Below are 18,646 nucleotides of genomic sequence, written 5' to 3' on the forward strand. Positions count from 1 at the left end.
ACAAAAGAACATAACAGCACTACTTTTAAGTGAAAATAAAATATAGATTTTACAATTAATTGTCCAGGATTTGATTTATTTATTTTATGGTAATGAACTAAGATATTTGACTGGCCTTTCATTTTATTTGAAACACACTATTAGAGAAAGGGGTATATGACATGAAACTTTTTTGCGATGGCATACATTGTCGTCGTAAAAAGTTGCTTTCTGCAATGGTTAATATTCCGTCGTCAATGATCACTGCGATGGAAATTTCTGTCTCAAAAAGAAGGAAGCATATGTTCAATGGTTTTTGTGACAGGAAGCCTATGGTCATCATGAAAGGCTCATTTTTTGCGACGATTCTTCCCTAGCAGCGTAAATATATATTTTTAACTTTAATTTTTGTTTTTGTTTTTGTTTTTTTGTTTTTTTTGTTTTTTTGATGGGCATCATTGTACCATTGCTAATAGCCACAAAAACACCCAAAATTCCCAAATTCTCAAATGCTCGGCGCCTCTGATATTTTCGTTCACTACAACAAAACTGAGTTTTTACGACATTACATCAACGACATACAGTAAATGCAAGCTGTAGTTTTTCAGTTTTACGACTTTCTTTTTTTGCATGTCATAAATAATATTCTAACAACGACATGTTTGTTTGTTGTGCTGTTGATGCTAATATTGATAACTTATTTACGACATTCATTGTTCGCCGTAAATAATGGCACTTTCTACGACATGGAGAGGGTATTCTGTTAATATATCAATTTTACATGACATATGTGTGCTAGTCGTTGAATATATTTTACTTTTCATGACAAGCAATTGCTGCTGTGAAAGGTGTGACCAAAAAACATAAAACGCCCAAAATAAAATTTAATTAGTGCCAAACAAAAAAATATGAAACTTTCAAACACCTAAAAATATTAAAATTAAAAATTAAAAAGTAAGAGAATTTCCTCTCCTCTTTCTATACACAAACATACACACTATCTATTAAAACAATATGGGGAATTTGGCTTCTCGTCTCCTCTTTCGAAAATTGGGGAATTAGGACTCCTTTCTCCTTTCGAAAAATTTAGGGGATTTGGCTTCTCTTCTCCTCTCCTCTCTCTTTCCATCACCATCGTCGGCGTGCTTGGCTTCTTGTCATCACTAGCTTCTCCATAATAATTGGTATGTATTTCCTTCTATTTCTCTCTCTCAGTAAAAACCCTAACATTTATTTATTTATTTATTTTGATTTTATTGGTGTTTATGTGTTAGAGAGATTGGTCGGGGATAAAGGAGTCATAGAGGAGACACGAGTGTCGATTGGGGTTGGGAGATCTAAAAATTAAGGAGCGTGCTCAACATATATATATATATATATATATGTAGATGTATATTAGAGAGAGCACAAGTTAGGGATCCTATTCTCCCTCTCTCTATATATATAAACACTGTTATATGTATACATATATGCGCTTAATATATCTATATATATGCGTATGTGTGTGTAGATGAGGAAGAGGAACATAAGAGAGGTTGCAACAAAGTTACATTTAGTAAGTGAGTTACTAAAACGAATTTCAAGTAAGAGGTTTACTTAAAAAAATATTTTACCCCATTATACATAAACAAACACCGAAAATTTAGGATATTTTACATGGAAACAAGCAAAGCCTTAGTTACATTACATTTCCTGTTTAGCTTCCTCTGTCATTTCACTCTCTCGCTAGTCATAAAATCAATTAAGCTAGTAACAATTATTTTATAATAGAATTTATTGATTATTCTGAATTTATTCTTTTCGGTTGTGTAATTTTGAGGTTTTTTTAATAAATAGTTCTTGGATTAACTTTTGTACAAATAGAATTTATGGAGTTATTTGATAGTTGATCTTAACAAGTATTGAAAAATAATTCTCTGACTAGGACTATGTGTGTGTGCAATGTATATCTATATAATTTTGTTGATATTGTTGGGTCAGTGGACCCTGATAAGTTTTGTTCACTCAACCTTACTGTTCGCTCAAACATTGGGTCCAATGGGGGGTTTAGGGTGTCTCCCACCATGGAGGAGGGGGGTCCAGGGGGGTAACCCTAATTCTATACTTATAAATAGATGAGCGGGTGCATCTTTTAGGAAAAAGGAGTTGTATTTTCTGATCATTGTGAAAACTGCAGTAGCCGTTTACATAGCCCTATTCTGGGGTGAACCATGTAAATCCTTGTGTTCTTGTGTGTGCAATTTGTTTGATTAATTTTTTCTTCATTGTTTGTTATTTCGTGTCTCATCGATCTTGGTTAGGAATGGTCAATTCCTAACAGATATTTGTATAGTGCCAAAGTTAACAATGGTCTATTTCCTTCTACTTATTTCAATGATGATTAATCTCTTCCCATTACTATTACTATTACCTTCGACCTAATATTAGTAATGCCTTGTAATATTAGTAACCCTATAGGCCTTTTTCACCCAAGTCTTGTTGTAAAAATGAGGGTTACAATAGCTCTGAAATTTATTGGGTACTTTCGTAATTCCCATGTTACTTCCGTGTAACCCTAATTCTATACTTATAAATAGATGAGGGAGCGCCTCTTTTTGGTTAAGCGAGTTGTATTTTTTGATCGTAGCAGCAGCCGTGGACGTAGCCCTATCTGGGGTGAACCACGTAAATCCTTGTGTTCTTGTGTGTGTGATTTGTTTGATTCATTTTTTCTTCCTTATTTGTTATTTCGTGTCTTACCGATCTTGGTTAGGAAGGGCCAATTCCTAAAAACTGGTATTAGAGCATTGGTTCGAGTGGGAGTGATGGCTACAGACAAAAATGTTAGAATCGATAAATTCAATGGCACAGATTTCGAATTTCAAAAGATGCTGATTGAAGACTATTTGTATTAGAAAAAACTGTATGAGCCCCTTTTAGGGACAAAACCAGAGAAGATGAAGGATGATGAGTGGACTCTTCTTGATCGCCAAGCGCTAGGTGTTATTCGGCTAACGTTGTCTCATAACATTGCATTTAACATCGCGAAGAAGAAGACTACAGTGGGTCTCATGGTAGCACTCTCAAACATGTACGAAAAACCTCTGCCTCAAATAAAGTTTATTTGATGCGTAGATTATTTAATCTAAGGATGACATAAGGTGCTTCGGTGGCTGAGCATCTGAACGAATTCAATATTGTGGTAACACAATTGAGTTATGTATCTATCGAATTTGATGATGAGGTTAGGGCTTTGATTCTTTTATCTAGTTTTCTAGAAAGTTGGAATAGTACTATAACGGCAGTGAGTAGTTCTTCAGGAAAAGAAATGTTGAATTACAATGATCTTCGAGATTTAATTCTGAGTGAAGAAATTAGCATAAGGGAATTAGGAAAAACATTAGGTTCTGCCCTGAATACAAAAGCTAGAGGAAGATTAGTAGAAAGAAACCCGAACTGCAACAGATCAGAATCCAAACACAGAAGCAAATCAAGAACGGGAGAGGGACAAAGTTGTTGGAACTGTGGAAATAAGGGACATCTAAAAAGAGATTGCCCGACATTGAATAAGAACAAAGGTGATCAAAATCAGAAGTCTACTAATGCTGCAATGGAGGAGATTTATGATGCTTTGATATTGAGTATTGACAGCCCTCTTGAATCTTGGATTTTAGATTCTGAGGCATCATTCCATTCTACTTGACAGAGGGAAATCATGGACAATTACATTGGTGGTGATTTCGGGAAGGTTTATCTGGCTGATGATGAACCTTTGAAGATTGTCGGTAAAGGGGATGTAACATTCAGGTTGCCAAACAGATCTGTTTGAAAAGAAACTTAATTTCTGTTGGACAACTTGATGATGAAGGTCATGTTGTAACATTCATGGGTGGTTTGCGGAAATCACCAAAGGATCCATAGTATTGCTCCTAGTCAAAAGAAGGCACCCTTTACATGACTACAAACAATAAAGACGCAGTTGCAGTCGCTGGTGCGAAGAAAGACTCAAATTTGTGGCACCAAAGGCTTGGGCATATGAGTCAAAAAGGGATGACGGTACTTTCACCTAAGGGGAAACTGTTAGATTTGAAATCGGTGGACATTAACTTTTGTGAGGATTGCATCTTCGGCAAACAAAAGAGAGTTAGTTTTTCAAAGGATGGCAGGAAACCAAAGTCAGAAAAGTTAGAGTTGGTTCATATAGATGTATGGGGACTTGCACCAATTTCATCTATTGGAGGATCATCATACTATGTTATCTTATCGATGACTCAACGAGAAATGTATGGGTTTATTTTCTGAAACATAAATCTGAAGTTTATACTACTTTTAAGAAGTGGAAAGCCTTGGTGGAGATTGAAACAGATCTGAAAATTAAGTGTTTGAGATCAGATAATGGAGGGGAATATGAGGACAATGAGTTCAAGAAATATTGTGCAGAAAGTGGAATTAGAATAGAGAAGACTATTCGAAAGATACCTCAATAGAATGGCGTTGCAGAACGCATAAATAGAACTCTGAATGAACATGCTAGAAGCATGAGAATACATGCCGGATTACCAAAGATGTTTGGGGCAGATGCAGTTAACACTGTAGCATAGCTGATTAACCATGGTCCATTTGTTTCATTGGATGGAGAGTTACCAGAAGAAGCTTGGAGCACTAAAGAGGTAAATCTTTCTTTTTTGAAGTTATTTGGCTCTGTTTCATATGTGCATATAGATTTTGCTAATAGAAGTAAACTTGATCTGAAATCTGTTAAATGTACTTTCATTGGGTATGGCATTGATCAATTTGGTTATCAGTTTTAGGATGATAAAAATTGAAAAATAATCAGAAGTATAGATGTCATATTTAATGAGAAAGTAATGTATAAAGATAGGGATAAGTCTGCATTTGAATCTGAATCTGTTACTTGTCATGAGCATGTTGAGTTAGAGGAGATTAGTGAGAGTGATTTGAATAGTAGGATTCAGAATAATCCTGAAAATCTTATTCCATAAACAAAGCCACGTACTCTTACTCCTAAGTTGAGACGGTCAGAAAGAGAGTCTAAACCTACACAGTGTTGGTCTCCATCTTTACATTATTTGTTGTTGTCTGATGGGGGTGAACCTAAAAGTTATTATGAGGCTTTGTAGGATAATGATTCAATTAAGTGGGAGTCAGCTATGCAGGATGAATGGATTCTCTCATGGCAAACCAGACACGGGAGTTGACTGAATTATTAGTGGGTAAGAAATATTTGCACAACAAGTGGGTTTACAGGGTCAAACAGGAACATGATGAAAGTAAATGCTACAAGGCCAGATTGCTTGCAGAGGGATTTTAGAAAAAGGAATAGGTTGACTACACTGAAATTTTCTCTCCAGTTGTGAAGTTGACCACTATCAGATTGGTGCTGGGAACTGTTGTTGTTGAAGATTTGCATCTTGAGCGGATGGATGTGAAGACGACTTTTCTCCATGGTGATTTAGAGAAGGAAATTTACATGAAGCAACCACAAGGTTTCTTGGCATGCAACAAAGAGGAGTTTGTATGCAAACTTCGAAAAAGCTTGTATGGTTTGAAACAGGCTCCAAGGTAGTGGTACAAGAAGTTTGATGGGTTCATGTGTAGCAACGGTTTTACAAGATGTCAAGTAGATCGTTGTTATTATTTCAAGAGGTTTGACAAAAGTTATATTATTTTTCTCTTATATATTGATGATATGCTTATCATAGGATCTAACATTGAAGAGATAAAAAGATTAAAGAAACTTTTGTCCAACTAATTTGAGATGAAGGATCTTGGAGTTGCAAACAAAATCCTTGGTATGAGGATTCCCAGGGACAAGGCAAATGATACGTTGAAGTTGTCACAGGCTGAGTATGTTAAGAAAGTTCTCAAGAGGTTTAGCATGGATGGTGCAAAACCAGTGAGCACTCCATTAGCTAGCCACTTCAGACTTACCAAAGAGTAGTCTCTGAAGATCGAAGAAGAGCGCTACATGGAACATGTTTCATATCCTTCAGCTATCGGTAGCTTAATGTATGCTATGGTTTGTACTAGACTAGACATAGCACATGTGGTTAGTAGGTACATGAGTAAACCAGGCAAGCAGCATTGGGAGGCAATGAAGTGGATCCTTAGATACTTGAGTTGTACTACAGACATGGAACTTTGTTTCAGATGAACCGACATCAGGTTACATAGTTATGTTGATGTAGACTTGGCTGGTGATATGGATAATAGAAAGAGTACTACTAGTTATGTTTACACGTTAGGTGGTACAACAATGAGTTTAATTTCATAGTTACAAAAGATTATGGCCCTTTTTACAATAGAGGCTGAGTATGTTGCTATTACTAAAGCCGGGAAAGAGATGACTTGGTTATAGAATTTCCTAGCAAAGTTGGGTACGACGCAAGAGATGATTATTTTGCATAGTGACAGTCAAACTGCTATTCATCTTGCAAGAATCCAGCTTTTCATTCTAGGATGAAACACATTCTGCTGCGATACCATTTCGTTCGTTCACTTGTAGATGATGGAGTCTTGTCTCTTGAGAAGATCCAGGACAGTAAGAATCCAGCAGATATGTTGACCAAGACAGTCACCCTTGACAAACTAAAGTTGTGTGCAACTTCAGTTGACCTTCAATATTGATGAAGGAAGATCGAGTTGTTATGGCGTTCCTCTATGTGATGAAGTGCTTGTGTTATCAGGTTCCAAGTGAGAGATTGTTGGGTTGGTGGACCCTGATAAGTACTGTTCACTCAACCCTACTCTTCGTTCAAACACTGGGTCGAAGGGAGGTTTGAGGGGCCCTCCCCCCAAGAGGGGTCCAGGGGGGTACTTTCGTAATTCCTACATTGCTTCTATGTAACCCTAATTTTATACTTACAAATAGAGGAGGGGGCGCCTTTTTTAAGAAAAGAGAGTTGTATTTTTCTGATCATAGTGAAAACCGCAGCAGCCGTGGACGTGGCCCTATTCTGCGGTGAACTATGTAAATCCTTGTATTCTTGTGTGTATGATTTGTTTGATTCGTTTTTTCTTCCTTGTTTGTTATTTCGTGTCTCACCGATCTTGGTTAGAAAGGGTCAATTCCTAACAGATATTGGTATGGTGCCAAAGTTAACAATGGTCTATTACCTTCTACCTATTTCAATGATAATTAATCTCTTCCCATTACTATTAGTATTACCTTCCACCTAATATTAGTAATGCCTTGTAATATTAGTAACCCTATAGGCCTTCTTTACCCAAGTCTCGTTGTGAAAGTGAGGGTTACAATAGCTCTGATGAGCAGAACCCTTCATTTGGATCCTCCTATGGTGATATAGTAAAATCTGTTATATTTTTCTCTTTTCTCTTTTCATTTCTATTTTTAATTTATTTACAAGTAAATTGTTTATCCACAAGTAGAAATGGCAATGGGCTGGGGCAGGGTCGGGGATGCCACTCCCTGTCCCCGATCCCCGAAAGTAAAAACATCCCTGTCCCCGCCCCCGATTCCCGGCAGGGAAGCCATTACCTCACCCACCCCCATCCCCTAACAGGGATTGGGTATTTTTGACCCCAAAAAATCCCCAACTTATCTGTTCACAACACATACATACACCAACTATTCAGATTAACAATATTGTTCATCAACAACAAAAGACAACAGATCGATGGCAACAACTTAGAGATATATATATATAACAACTTAAAAAAAAATTAAAACATCAACAACAAATACATATAGAGAGACAAAGAGAGGGGGGCTTCACGGTCACGGTCCTGGTCCTGTTCAGATCGATGGCAATGGAGGCTTCACGGATGGGCCACGGTTCAGGATTTGTTCAGATCGGTGGTGGTGGATTTGGATGATTGCTGAGTGAGTGAGTGAGGGAGAGAGATGAGAGGAATTGTGAGACTTAGAGAGAGAGATCTAAGTTAGTAAGTGAAGGAGAGAGAGAGAGAGAGAGAGAGAGGGAAAGAGATGAAAGACCGGGGAGACAGAGAGAGATCTGAGTCAGTGAGTGAGGGATATAGAGAGATGAGAGAAGTCAGTGAGGGAGAGAGAGTTCAGATCAGATAGATATTAAGTTGAGTTGAGGTAGATATTATATTAGATAATGTCCAGTGCACTCAAACATATATATATATATATATGGGGGACTATTCGGGGACTTCAGAGGGGGCGCCGGGCCGGGCAGGGGCCGGGGAACCTATCACTGTCCCCGGCCTGAAAATTAACGGGGATTTAATTTTCAATACCATCCCCGGCCCTATGGGGATTATTTTTGGGGAAAACCCGTTCTAATCGAGGTCGGGGGATCGGGTCCCCGTCGGGTAGGATTCAAATTGACATCCCTATTCATAAGCCCCTACTGGTTATTGATGTTTATGCACTTAGCAATCAACATGGTGATACATGGAGGCTTTTCTTTCCTTACTATGGTTTATGTCAAGATTGATGTACTAAATGCAACTGCTCATTACCATATGAGCTAAAATCTTCTATTTTATTTGTTTATTTATTTATTGCCATATTACCATTTACATTTTCTTGGATTTTAACTACTTTTTTCATTCAGCTACTTCAGCAAGTAGATGTTCCTTAATTACTAATATTATAAACTTGAGTTATGTTTCTCCAGTTGAACATTTAAATATGGCATATCAATTGCATCTGAAATTTGAGCATCCTTAATTTTTTTTTTAAAAAAATAAATAAATAAAAAAAATGATTCAATAAATTTTACAAGTCATGATAAGATTAAAAAAAATGTTCTGCTTCCTTGTTGTATCTAAGCATCATAGGTAAATAAAGGTTTTCAACTTTCTAATGCTCTTGATGTTCTATTTCTAATTTATAATTGGACTTTCTATCCCAAATCATTTTACTCATTTACTAAGTCCATGGTTTTCATCAAATTTAGTATTATAAAATTGGCTGATTGCTTTTGTTTTAGGAGAGAGAATGCCAATTTAAGGTTGATATAAGGGCACAAGGGTTAGAAGTCAAACAAATGTTGGAGGATGGGAACTGCTTATTTCGTGCTATTGCAGATCAGCTGTATGGGGACTCTGATGCATATCCTATCCTTAGAAGCTAAAGTATACATCTTTCATCTTTATGTGATTCCTATCTTTCATCATGTAAGTGTTATGCAATCATTCTAAAGATTTCAGACTATTAGCCTGCTAAATAGAATATTATGTGTTCACCTAGAAAAAGTGGAATGCTAGTTTGTTTGCTTCTAGACACCACCAAAAAAAAAAAAAAAAGCACAGAAAAGGTAAAGAAAAGAAAAATACCATGCAAAAAGATAAAGTAGAAAGAGAAAAATGCAAAGCAGACTAACTTTGTTTTATTTTCAGTGTATATCTGGAAATTTCCTTTTGAGACAACATTCTAGGTTGATATACTTTGTGAGCTGTTTTTTGAATTTTTTGATTGGTTGATTGAGCTGTATTTTTTTCAATTTGTTGAAATCTAATACTATTACAAGTTGGGAAAGGAGTTACAGAGTAGAGCATGCATATTTGACAACCGAATTATGTTACTTTTACATATGAATTCTTTACTGAGTTGTCAATTTCTTATTTGACAGCTCCAACCATGTAGAAAATAAAATCAGTTTCTTTCTTTTTAATGGATTAGCATTCTCTTGGTATACGTCAAAGAGTTAAAGGCCTCATTTTGCAATCATTGCTTCCTTTGGAAATTGTAGTTTTCATGTAGTATTTTATTACATGAGCAAGTTTCATTTTCCACTTATACATTATGTAGTGATTTTCAGATACATATTGGAGTCTCCAAGCTTTGAGTTGTTCTTCAAATATGTGGAGCTGCCTAAAGGTCTTAAACATTTAAAATATCACCTTATCCAAAGAGCTATAAAAACCAATGCTATAACACTCCAGAATTTTTACCTCCGCTCGAGTGCAAGAGTTGACACTCGAGCGGTCTTGTGAGGCTCCCAGTACTTTTGTAGTCTATCTGAGATTCTGAGAGTTGTGAATTTCCGCTCGAGTGTAGGAGTGGTCACTCGAGCAGTTGCTCGAGCGGTCGGTTTTGTTGGTCTGTTCGCTCGAGTGCAAGATTGGACGCTTGAGCAGCCTGCCTGGTTGAGTCTGAATTTCTGGGACTAGTGGGATTTCACTTGACATTTTTATTATTGTATTTGGAGCCTCCTTGTTTTATTTTGGGACATTGATCGAAATGGTAGCATGATAACAAAGTAATATTGGACCAAAAACTTTGATTTGGATAATTTTTCTATAAACAACCATCACTCTTTTGCATTTTTATTTTTCCATACTTTGAATTTGGGTGTGAGGATAGAACCATTGGAAAGCTTGTTTTTGGGGCTTCGATTTGGACACAAGAACGACCTAAAACGGAGTCCGGATGAGAGAGTTATGCCTATTTAAAGTTTTAATATCTGTGTTGGAAGCAAGTGCGCTCAAGCGTAGAAAGTGGCTCTCGAGCAGACTGCGCAAATTCAGCAGTTTAAAAATTGATTTTCTAGATCATTCTCTCTCTCTTTTTTTCTCTCTTCCTTCCTCTCATTCTAAGTCCGAAAAACCCTAGATTTTTTACCCAAATACCTTCAATTTCTCAAAGATTTGGCCAAGATCTCTTACCAAAAAGTGAAGAAGGCTTGAAGATCTTACTTTTCTACCGACTGAAATTTAGATTTGCAAAGGATTCTTCTTGAAGCTTTGCTTTCTTGCTTGATTCTTGAGGTAGGGGTTTCTAGTTCTCCTTCAATATTCTCATTTATAGATAGATTTGTGATATTTTCTTATATAAATACAAAATTTATATTTTTACGCATATTGTGATAAATCATGAGATCAGGGGTTTAGGATTTGAAGAGTTGGGATTTACTTGTTGGGTTATGATTTTGAGTTATGAATTTGGTTGTATAAGCAATGGAAGAGTTAAAATAAAAAGTGTTTTTTTGAAAAGCTTTAATTTTTCTTAAAAACCCTAGTTTGGTTCATGAAGATAGATGATGGTTTTGCTTAATTTGAAAGTAATATTATGAAATTGAGGTGTTAAATTGCACATATACAAGTTTAATTGAATTTTGGCAGTGTTTGGCAATTTATGTAAAAGTTGCGATAAGACTCTTATTGTTGATCTTTTAAATTATGTTATAATTGAAACCAAATTTGGGTAAATGAATTTTTAATGGTATAGATGATATGAGATTTGTGATAAAATGATGAAGTGAATATTTAAGAATTTTATTGTGTTATGTTGAATTTTATTAAGTTATGTTAAATTTTGTTAAGTCTAGATTGGGTTATGAGTAATGATAAATGAGAGATTATGAAATATGACGGTGTTATACAAAGGAGTTGTATCAAGGAAATTAATGTTGGAGATTTTGTTTATAGCCTTGGGTAGTAATTGATAGTCAATGTGTTGTGAAAAATTGAATTTGAAGACTTGATAATAATATGGAAAAGTAAAGAAATAGTTTGAACCTAAGAATTGTGAACACTTTAAAGATGAATCTTTATGCCTCTATGGATGTGCTGTTATATTTTTGTAACAAAAACAATGAATGATTTGATGGATAATAGAGAAGGTGTATTGTGTACTTGTGATGTAAATGGAATTTATCATATGGTGGATGTGTATTGGACTAATGTGTTACCAAAATAATGCAAGATGTGCTGGCTTTGCCCACTAATTATAATGATGGATTATGATGTTACCTTGGCATCCGTTTCCCGCCATATTTTGAGCGGCAAAGCATGGCGCTGGAAATAGGTTCCACCTTCCTTCTGGAGTAGCGCTCGGTAAAGCGTGTGGTATGTTCAGGTTCCGTGATCTTTCCGGCTTGTGACCGGTAAAGCGTGAGGTTCCGCATTCCTTCCGGCTTGTGATCGGTAAAGTGTGTGACTCATGGAGATGACTTGTTAATGGATTCGGTATCTAATATGAAATTATTTGAAAGAATGGAAAATGAAATGGTAATTGGATTAGGGGTTGGTGATGATAAACTCAATAGATTACTTGTGACTATAAGAGAAGATTATGAGTTTTGTTTTGTAAATAATTGAGAAATTGAATTAAAAAAGGGATTGTTATTCTTGTTTTATATTTGAACTCTAATTGATAAAGCAAACGTTAATGTGATGTAATTGTTAGACAAGTGGGAGTTAAGTGTATGAGGATCGTCTTTTTGAATATAAAGGAAATTTAGATTTTGATGTTATGGAGTTATAGTAATTGGAAATAGTATAAGGGAAAAATGAAAATGAAAATGAAATGAGGAATAATTTGGAATCGGGTTAATAAGTTTAAGATGATTTTCTTTCTTAAGTGTACTTGCTTTCAAAGAGAATTTATGGCTTCCTAATCATGAGAGACAACATTTATGGCAGGGAGTTTTTCTTAGATGTTCAAATAAAATTTTTAGAAAAAGATACTCTATGTATAATATTTTAAACTTACAAAGCATCACCCTACTATATGGTATCACACTACATGCGTGATCATTTCTATCTATGTGATAGTTGTTGCTTTAGAACTATGAGATTTCTTACTGGGCATTAGTGCTCATCCCTCGCTGTTTCATTTTTTTTTTTTTACAGGAAGATAATTCAGATTCATTAGTTGAGGAGTTATGAAGTTCATGAATCTCTTATGTGTAATTTCATTGTAGATGTGAAGGAAATGAATAATGTATCTTGACGTTTGTAATTATCTATTTGTAGCTTTGCAGCAAGAGCTTGACATGTATTATTTTTATTATTGTATTCATTGAGGGAAAGAACATGTATTATTATATTTCTATTACTCAAAGGCAATAGATATTTGTAAAAAAAAAAATGGACCTAAATTAAAAGCTTTTGGTAATGTTCTGAGCAATTAAAATTTTGGGGGCGTGACAAATGCTGTTTTCACCTATTTTACCATCATAATGTTTATTTACCATTATGATCTATTTGATTACTAACAAGTGATAGAAATTCTAGATTTTATAAATTGTAGAAACCTTGAAACACTTCCATGTTTCTTCTTTTCTTTTTTTTATGTGGATAGATTTAATGCTTGATGATTGATGAATATCTTTTAATTAAGTGATTAAAATTGTTTTCTTGAAATAGGAGTGTCAAAATGCAAGTTTCGAGAAACGTTTATATACTTAATGTTGGGATTGTACTATTTTTAGAGTAAGTTATAATTTTATTTATTTATTTATTTATTGGGTATTCAAAATAGATATGTAGATAGGCTACTCCACATACCCGCAAAGGAGTATTGCCCCTTTCTTATTGATGTACTTTTCTCATCGCTCATGGATGGAACAGTTGCCTTGCCTTCTTTAAAAATAGGAGCATTGGAGATTCTGTAGATCCTCTTGCTTCAAGCTCGTGAGAGGAGGTAGGAAGTGTATACTATTTGTTACCCTCTCTGTCTGTGTAGGTGTGCCAATATTTTTGAGTTGATTGATTACTCGTTAAGAAGAAATCTTAACCAAGTACCTCCAGAAAACACTCTGATTATGCCTGTGCAGTGCAAGTCTTTGTGGAGACAGTTTAAGGCAGAAACTGAGTATACAATCACTCAAGCTATTTCAGCCCAGGTACATAATTATAAACTGCCATGATTTTTCATTATTTTCTTCTTCTTTCAAGGTCTTTCCTTTGATTTTACTTTGATAGACGTTGTGCACAAACAATGGATTAAAAGAAAGTATGAATTTTTTTATTTGTGAGGTTGCATGTTTATTACCTGGGTATGACCTCTAGTTGTTATATATACAATTGCATGGTTTCGTTTCTACACCATACATGGTGCCATAAGTCTCCATCCATTTGTTAGCACAATGGCCACAACATGCTTAGGGCAATGTTCTGTACCCCTCATAATGCTCTTTCATGTCAATTGATTTTGCTGCTACAACTGTTGTTCTATTCTTGGTTGAGTATGCGAGTTTCAATGTGCTCTTTGATTATGAGTAAATTGCCATTAAATTTTCTTAAAACTATTTGAATTGTGATCAAGTTACAATTGATCTGTAGTGGTGTGACAATCAAATTGTCTGTCTCCAATACATCAAATTAAAGTAAAGTCTTGATTATGTATGCTCTTTGTTTTTAATTATATCCTTGTGAAAGTGAGCCAATTTACATGTTCAGCTTGTGCATTTTTGTTCCTCTTACCTTCCGTTCTTGGTCACTCATCTATGATAACTCCGCTTGATTTTTTAAATGCAGTCTTATAGAGCTCTTATGTACGATACTATTTGTTTGTTCAAGAGGCTCACAATTGCAACAACAACTGGTTACCTCCTCCATGGGCTATCATGGCAATGGTTGTTCTCGGGTTGAATGAATTCATGCTTCTTTTAAGGAAACTACATCGAATCTAGGAGGGTTGACTTCCTTTACACACAATATATTTCTTAAGTTCACATTTAGTTTTACTGCCTTTTATTTCTCATTTTGCCAGCCGCTCTTACTAATAATCTGTTTTTATTTTCTTCTACTACTATAACATGAATCCTCTTGATTTTGAATCTAGAGCCTAATTTTCATTTGTGAAAAATTGTCATTTAGAAACTCTTTTTCCGAACAGTTGACTCACTAAAACGATCAAATGGTGTCGGATGTCAACGAAACTTGACACGCATGACTAACTAGGCACAGATGATTCGTAGGAAAAGACAGGACTCGAAACTAATTTCTGGTTTTGAATCTAGAGCCTAATTTCCATTTGTGAAAACTTATTCTTTAGAAATTCTTTTTCTGAACGGTTGACTCACTAAAATGGTCAAACAGTGTCGGATGTCAACGAAACTTGACACACACGATTAACTAGGCACAAATGACTTGTCGGAAAAGATGGGACTCAGCCTCTTGACATTGATTATATGTTCTATGTTTTGTGTCACCTATATCATCTTTTTGTTATTGTTAATCTCACATTTGTTTCATGTCTACTGGCATGAACTACTAGGGGCTGCTGTGTCTATATTTAAGCACAATTATTTGGCTAGATATCTTGTTTTGTGTTTATTCAATTATTGTTAGATTATGGCGGAATGTGTTCAATCAATACCTAGTTTTAATAGTATTATCGACATTGTAGGATGTAATTAAAGTGTTTTTGGATAGTTCACGTACACCAATAGTCCATTGGTTGAGAGACTTCTTATTAGTGACAATCCATTATGTGAAATTGATGGAGTTCTAATTGGGCCTGAATATTGCAAAGTCTTTATCTTAAAGAGAAAATTTTGAATGCTCGTTTGGAAACACCATCCCGAGGTCTAAGAAAAGTTGGAGAAGCTGTTGGAAGATACATTGTGTGGCGCTCGATTCATATATATGTGACAATCTTATTTATTAAATTATTTTTTGAAATAAATATCAATTGTTTTACAATTTTTGTAAGCTTGAAGTTAATTGATATTGTAAATAATTATTTTTTTTGTTTCTTTCTGTAGATGGTACCCATTTGAGTACGTGATGATATCTACGCATATCGATATTGGAGCTTACTGTTGATACTAAAACAAGCTATTAATATATATGTTTTTATTTATTTATTTGTACTGTTGATATTTTAGTTTTGTTTTAGATACAAATTTGAGTTCTTGAATTATAAAAAATAGTTAGTATTGTTGGATGATAATTTATATATTTTTCTAAAGAATATTTGATTGACACTGTATTGTTACAGGGTACATATATATGATTTTGTAAATATGAATGTGAATATAGATATGTGTCGACGTGGATGTGAATGTATTTTATTTTAGAAAATATTAATAATTTGTAGATGGAATGAATTTATAAAGTATATATATATATATATATATATATATATGCAATAGTAATAAACTGTCACTAATGTAATCATCATTTCTTTTCATTTTATTAGCGACAGGCTAACTTGTCACATATACATATTAGTGTCATCTTTACCAACAGTTTAAGCTGTAACAAATACATTATTGATTTTTTTTTTTTTTTTTTTTTGCGACGCTTAAAACCTTCACTAATAATACTTTTCGCTACGTCAATTACCGTCTCTAAAAAAGCTTTTGGTGACGGTATCCTAAACCGTCGCTAAAAGTGATGTTTTCTCCACTTTTTTGTGTCAGGTTAAACCATCGAAACCATTGTTTTACCGTCGCTATAAGAAAGTGACAGTTTGTAATCGTCGCAAATACCTTTTGTCATGCCCCCTTCTGTCATCTCCCATTTCTCGTCGCTATTTTGTATCAAAAAGCCTTTTGCGACCACACGTGGACCTTTTGCAACGTTTGAGACCATCGCAAAAGGTCCAGTTTTTAGTAGTGACAAATCAATTAGAGAATAAAGTTAAAGAAGGTCAAACCGCCAACTAGTAAAGTAAAAATTAATTTTTCTAAATTTAACAAAACAAAAACTTTGAAGGACCAGAGGAGTGAACATCAATGATGAGTCAATGACTATTTATAAGCAAACAAAATTGAAAAATTAAAAAGAAAACCCTTCCAATAAAAATTCTAATAGGAGGAATAGATCCCAAAACAAAGAAACAAATCACAAAAACAAAACCCCTTTGCACAAAATAAAAGATTTTTAGTTTTTCCAACTCAGAATCATATAGTTTTTCCGACTCATATTTAAGAAAATAAAAATAAATAAATAAATAAACAATTCCACAACCTGAAGCAAAATCCTAATTTTTGAGTTCCTCAATCAAAATCCTAAGTGGAAATCCCAAATTCAAAGCCTTAGTTTTACACAAACAAAACCCCTTTGTACAAAATAAAAGATTTTCAATTTTTCCAACTTAGATTCAAATAGTTTTCCCAACACACCACAAAAAAAAACACAATTTCACAACCTAAAACAGAACCCTTATTTTTTAGTTCCTCAATCAAAATTCTAATTTTTCAATAGAAATCCTCAAATCAAAACCCCAGTTTGACACAAACAGAACCCTTTGAACAAAATAAAAGATTTTCAATTTTTCCAACTCAGATTCAGATAGTTTCCCAAACTCACCAAAAAAAATAAAAATAAATAAATAAAAGAAGAAGAAAGAAAGAAAAACAAAAACAAGAACAAAAACAAACAAAAAAAAATTTCACAACCTAAAACAACACCCTCATTTTTTAGTTCCTCAATCAAAATCCTAATTTTTCAATGGAAATCCCAACATCAAAGCCCTAGTTTGAATGTCCAAACTTGGTTTAAGGGTGGAAGTATTATTCTTTGCGATAGTCTGTTCCGTTTCCTTTTGTCATCATTTTCATTTCTAGTCTCTCTCTCTCTCTCTCTCTCTCTCTCTCTCTTTCCCCCCCTCCTTTTCTACTCTGTGTTTTTCTTTGTTTTGCTATTAGACTGAGTTTTCTTTTTTTTTTTTAATTTTTTTTATTCAAGGCATTAAGTATAGGGGCAATAAGGTAATTTTGACAAGGCCAAAAATTTTGTCCGCTAAACATTCGTGCTTTATATATAGGGATTGATAGATATACAAATATGTTTTTTCTCGTAGGGGGGGCATGGCCCCTAATAGTCTCTTGGTAGTTTCATCTCTCATTAGTATTAATATAATTAACTGTAACGCCCTCAAAATAGTAACATTAAACCCATCATATAAGACATGCATTTACATATAAACCAACCATATTCCTTTATTTCATTGAGTTTCATTACATAAGTATTACATGTTAACATCAAAACAAAATGCCCTACGGGCTTACAGCTTTCCAAGTTAACACTTGGTTTCAACAAAAGAGTATTAACTCGTTTACACATTAAGCCCTTGGCTTGAAGTTACATGTAATACATCAAAAGTAAAACAACTACACTATGTCCGCCTCTAGCCTCCCAAACTATGTCCTTGGAGGTGGCATGCTTCCTGCACCTGAAAATGATATTCCCATATAGGGTGAGCCACAGCCCAGTAGAAATGCACTAAACCAACCATAGACAATGACTAAAACATTAGCAATTGATAGTTGGTCAACACTGATACAATCACATAAATAACATATTTATGTCAACGACTTACAAGTCCCAATTACTTTTCATTTTCCCTTTAACAACAGATAAGCATACTAGCTCTATCATCATTTCCACAGATATGTATAAAAACTATATCTCACATTCAGATAAGCATAAAAACTATATCCACATTCTCAACAGATATGTATAACAACAATATCCTCAGATAAGCATATAAGCTGTATCCACATTCTACAACAGATATGTATATCAACAATATCCACAGATAAGCATACAAGCTGTATCCACACTTCACAAAGATAAGCATATGAGCTCTATCTTCACTTCTCTAGACAAGCATATGAGCTGTGTCTACGGAGTTCATCCCCTATCTCCTCCCAATACCTATCCGGTTTAGAGGTACATCCCCTATCTTCCCCTAAACCGCGGAGTACATCCCCTATCTCCTCCTCTACACATAACGTATACAAACACAATGGTTCTATATACAATCACCCAATACATACAAATAATGTATTCTATCAACCGTCAAGTTCCATGACACATTTCATTGATTAGTTTCAGTTTACCTAATCATCATGCATTGTCTACAACAATCACGACTATCCTCCACCGATAGCCCAAAGCAGTTACTTCTAAAACAGAAAATAAATGCACAAATGGATATTCAATCAACATTTCATTTCTTCATTCTTCTCAATTAATTATCCCAATTAAT

General features: G+C 34.6%; 1 long non-coding RNA gene across 2 annotated transcripts; it reads left to right on the plus strand.

Annotated features, from left to right (window-relative positions):
* The first annotated feature begins 943 nt into the window (after positions 1-943).
* On the plus strand, positions 944-15,583 carry LOC145806411 (uncharacterized). Of its 2 annotated transcripts, XR_014349494.1 has the most exons (4): positions 944-1,163; positions 8,904-9,090; positions 13,385-13,544; positions 15,411-15,583. It is a non-coding gene; the product is annotated as an uncharacterized LOC145806411 (long non-coding RNA). The 2 variants fall into 2 exon arrangements; XR_014349495.1 differs by lacking the exons at positions 13,385-13,544; positions 15,411-15,583 and adding an exon at positions 9,735-11,534.
* Positions 15,584-18,646: the final 3,063 nt, after the last annotated feature.

The sequence above is a fragment of the Camellia sinensis genome, chromosome 13 (assembly GCF_055761805.1).
Source record: "Camellia sinensis isolate YWXY chromosome 13, ASM5576180v1, whole genome shotgun sequence".
Classification (NCBI taxonomy): domain Eukaryota; kingdom Viridiplantae; phylum Streptophyta; class Magnoliopsida; order Ericales; family Theaceae; genus Camellia; species Camellia sinensis.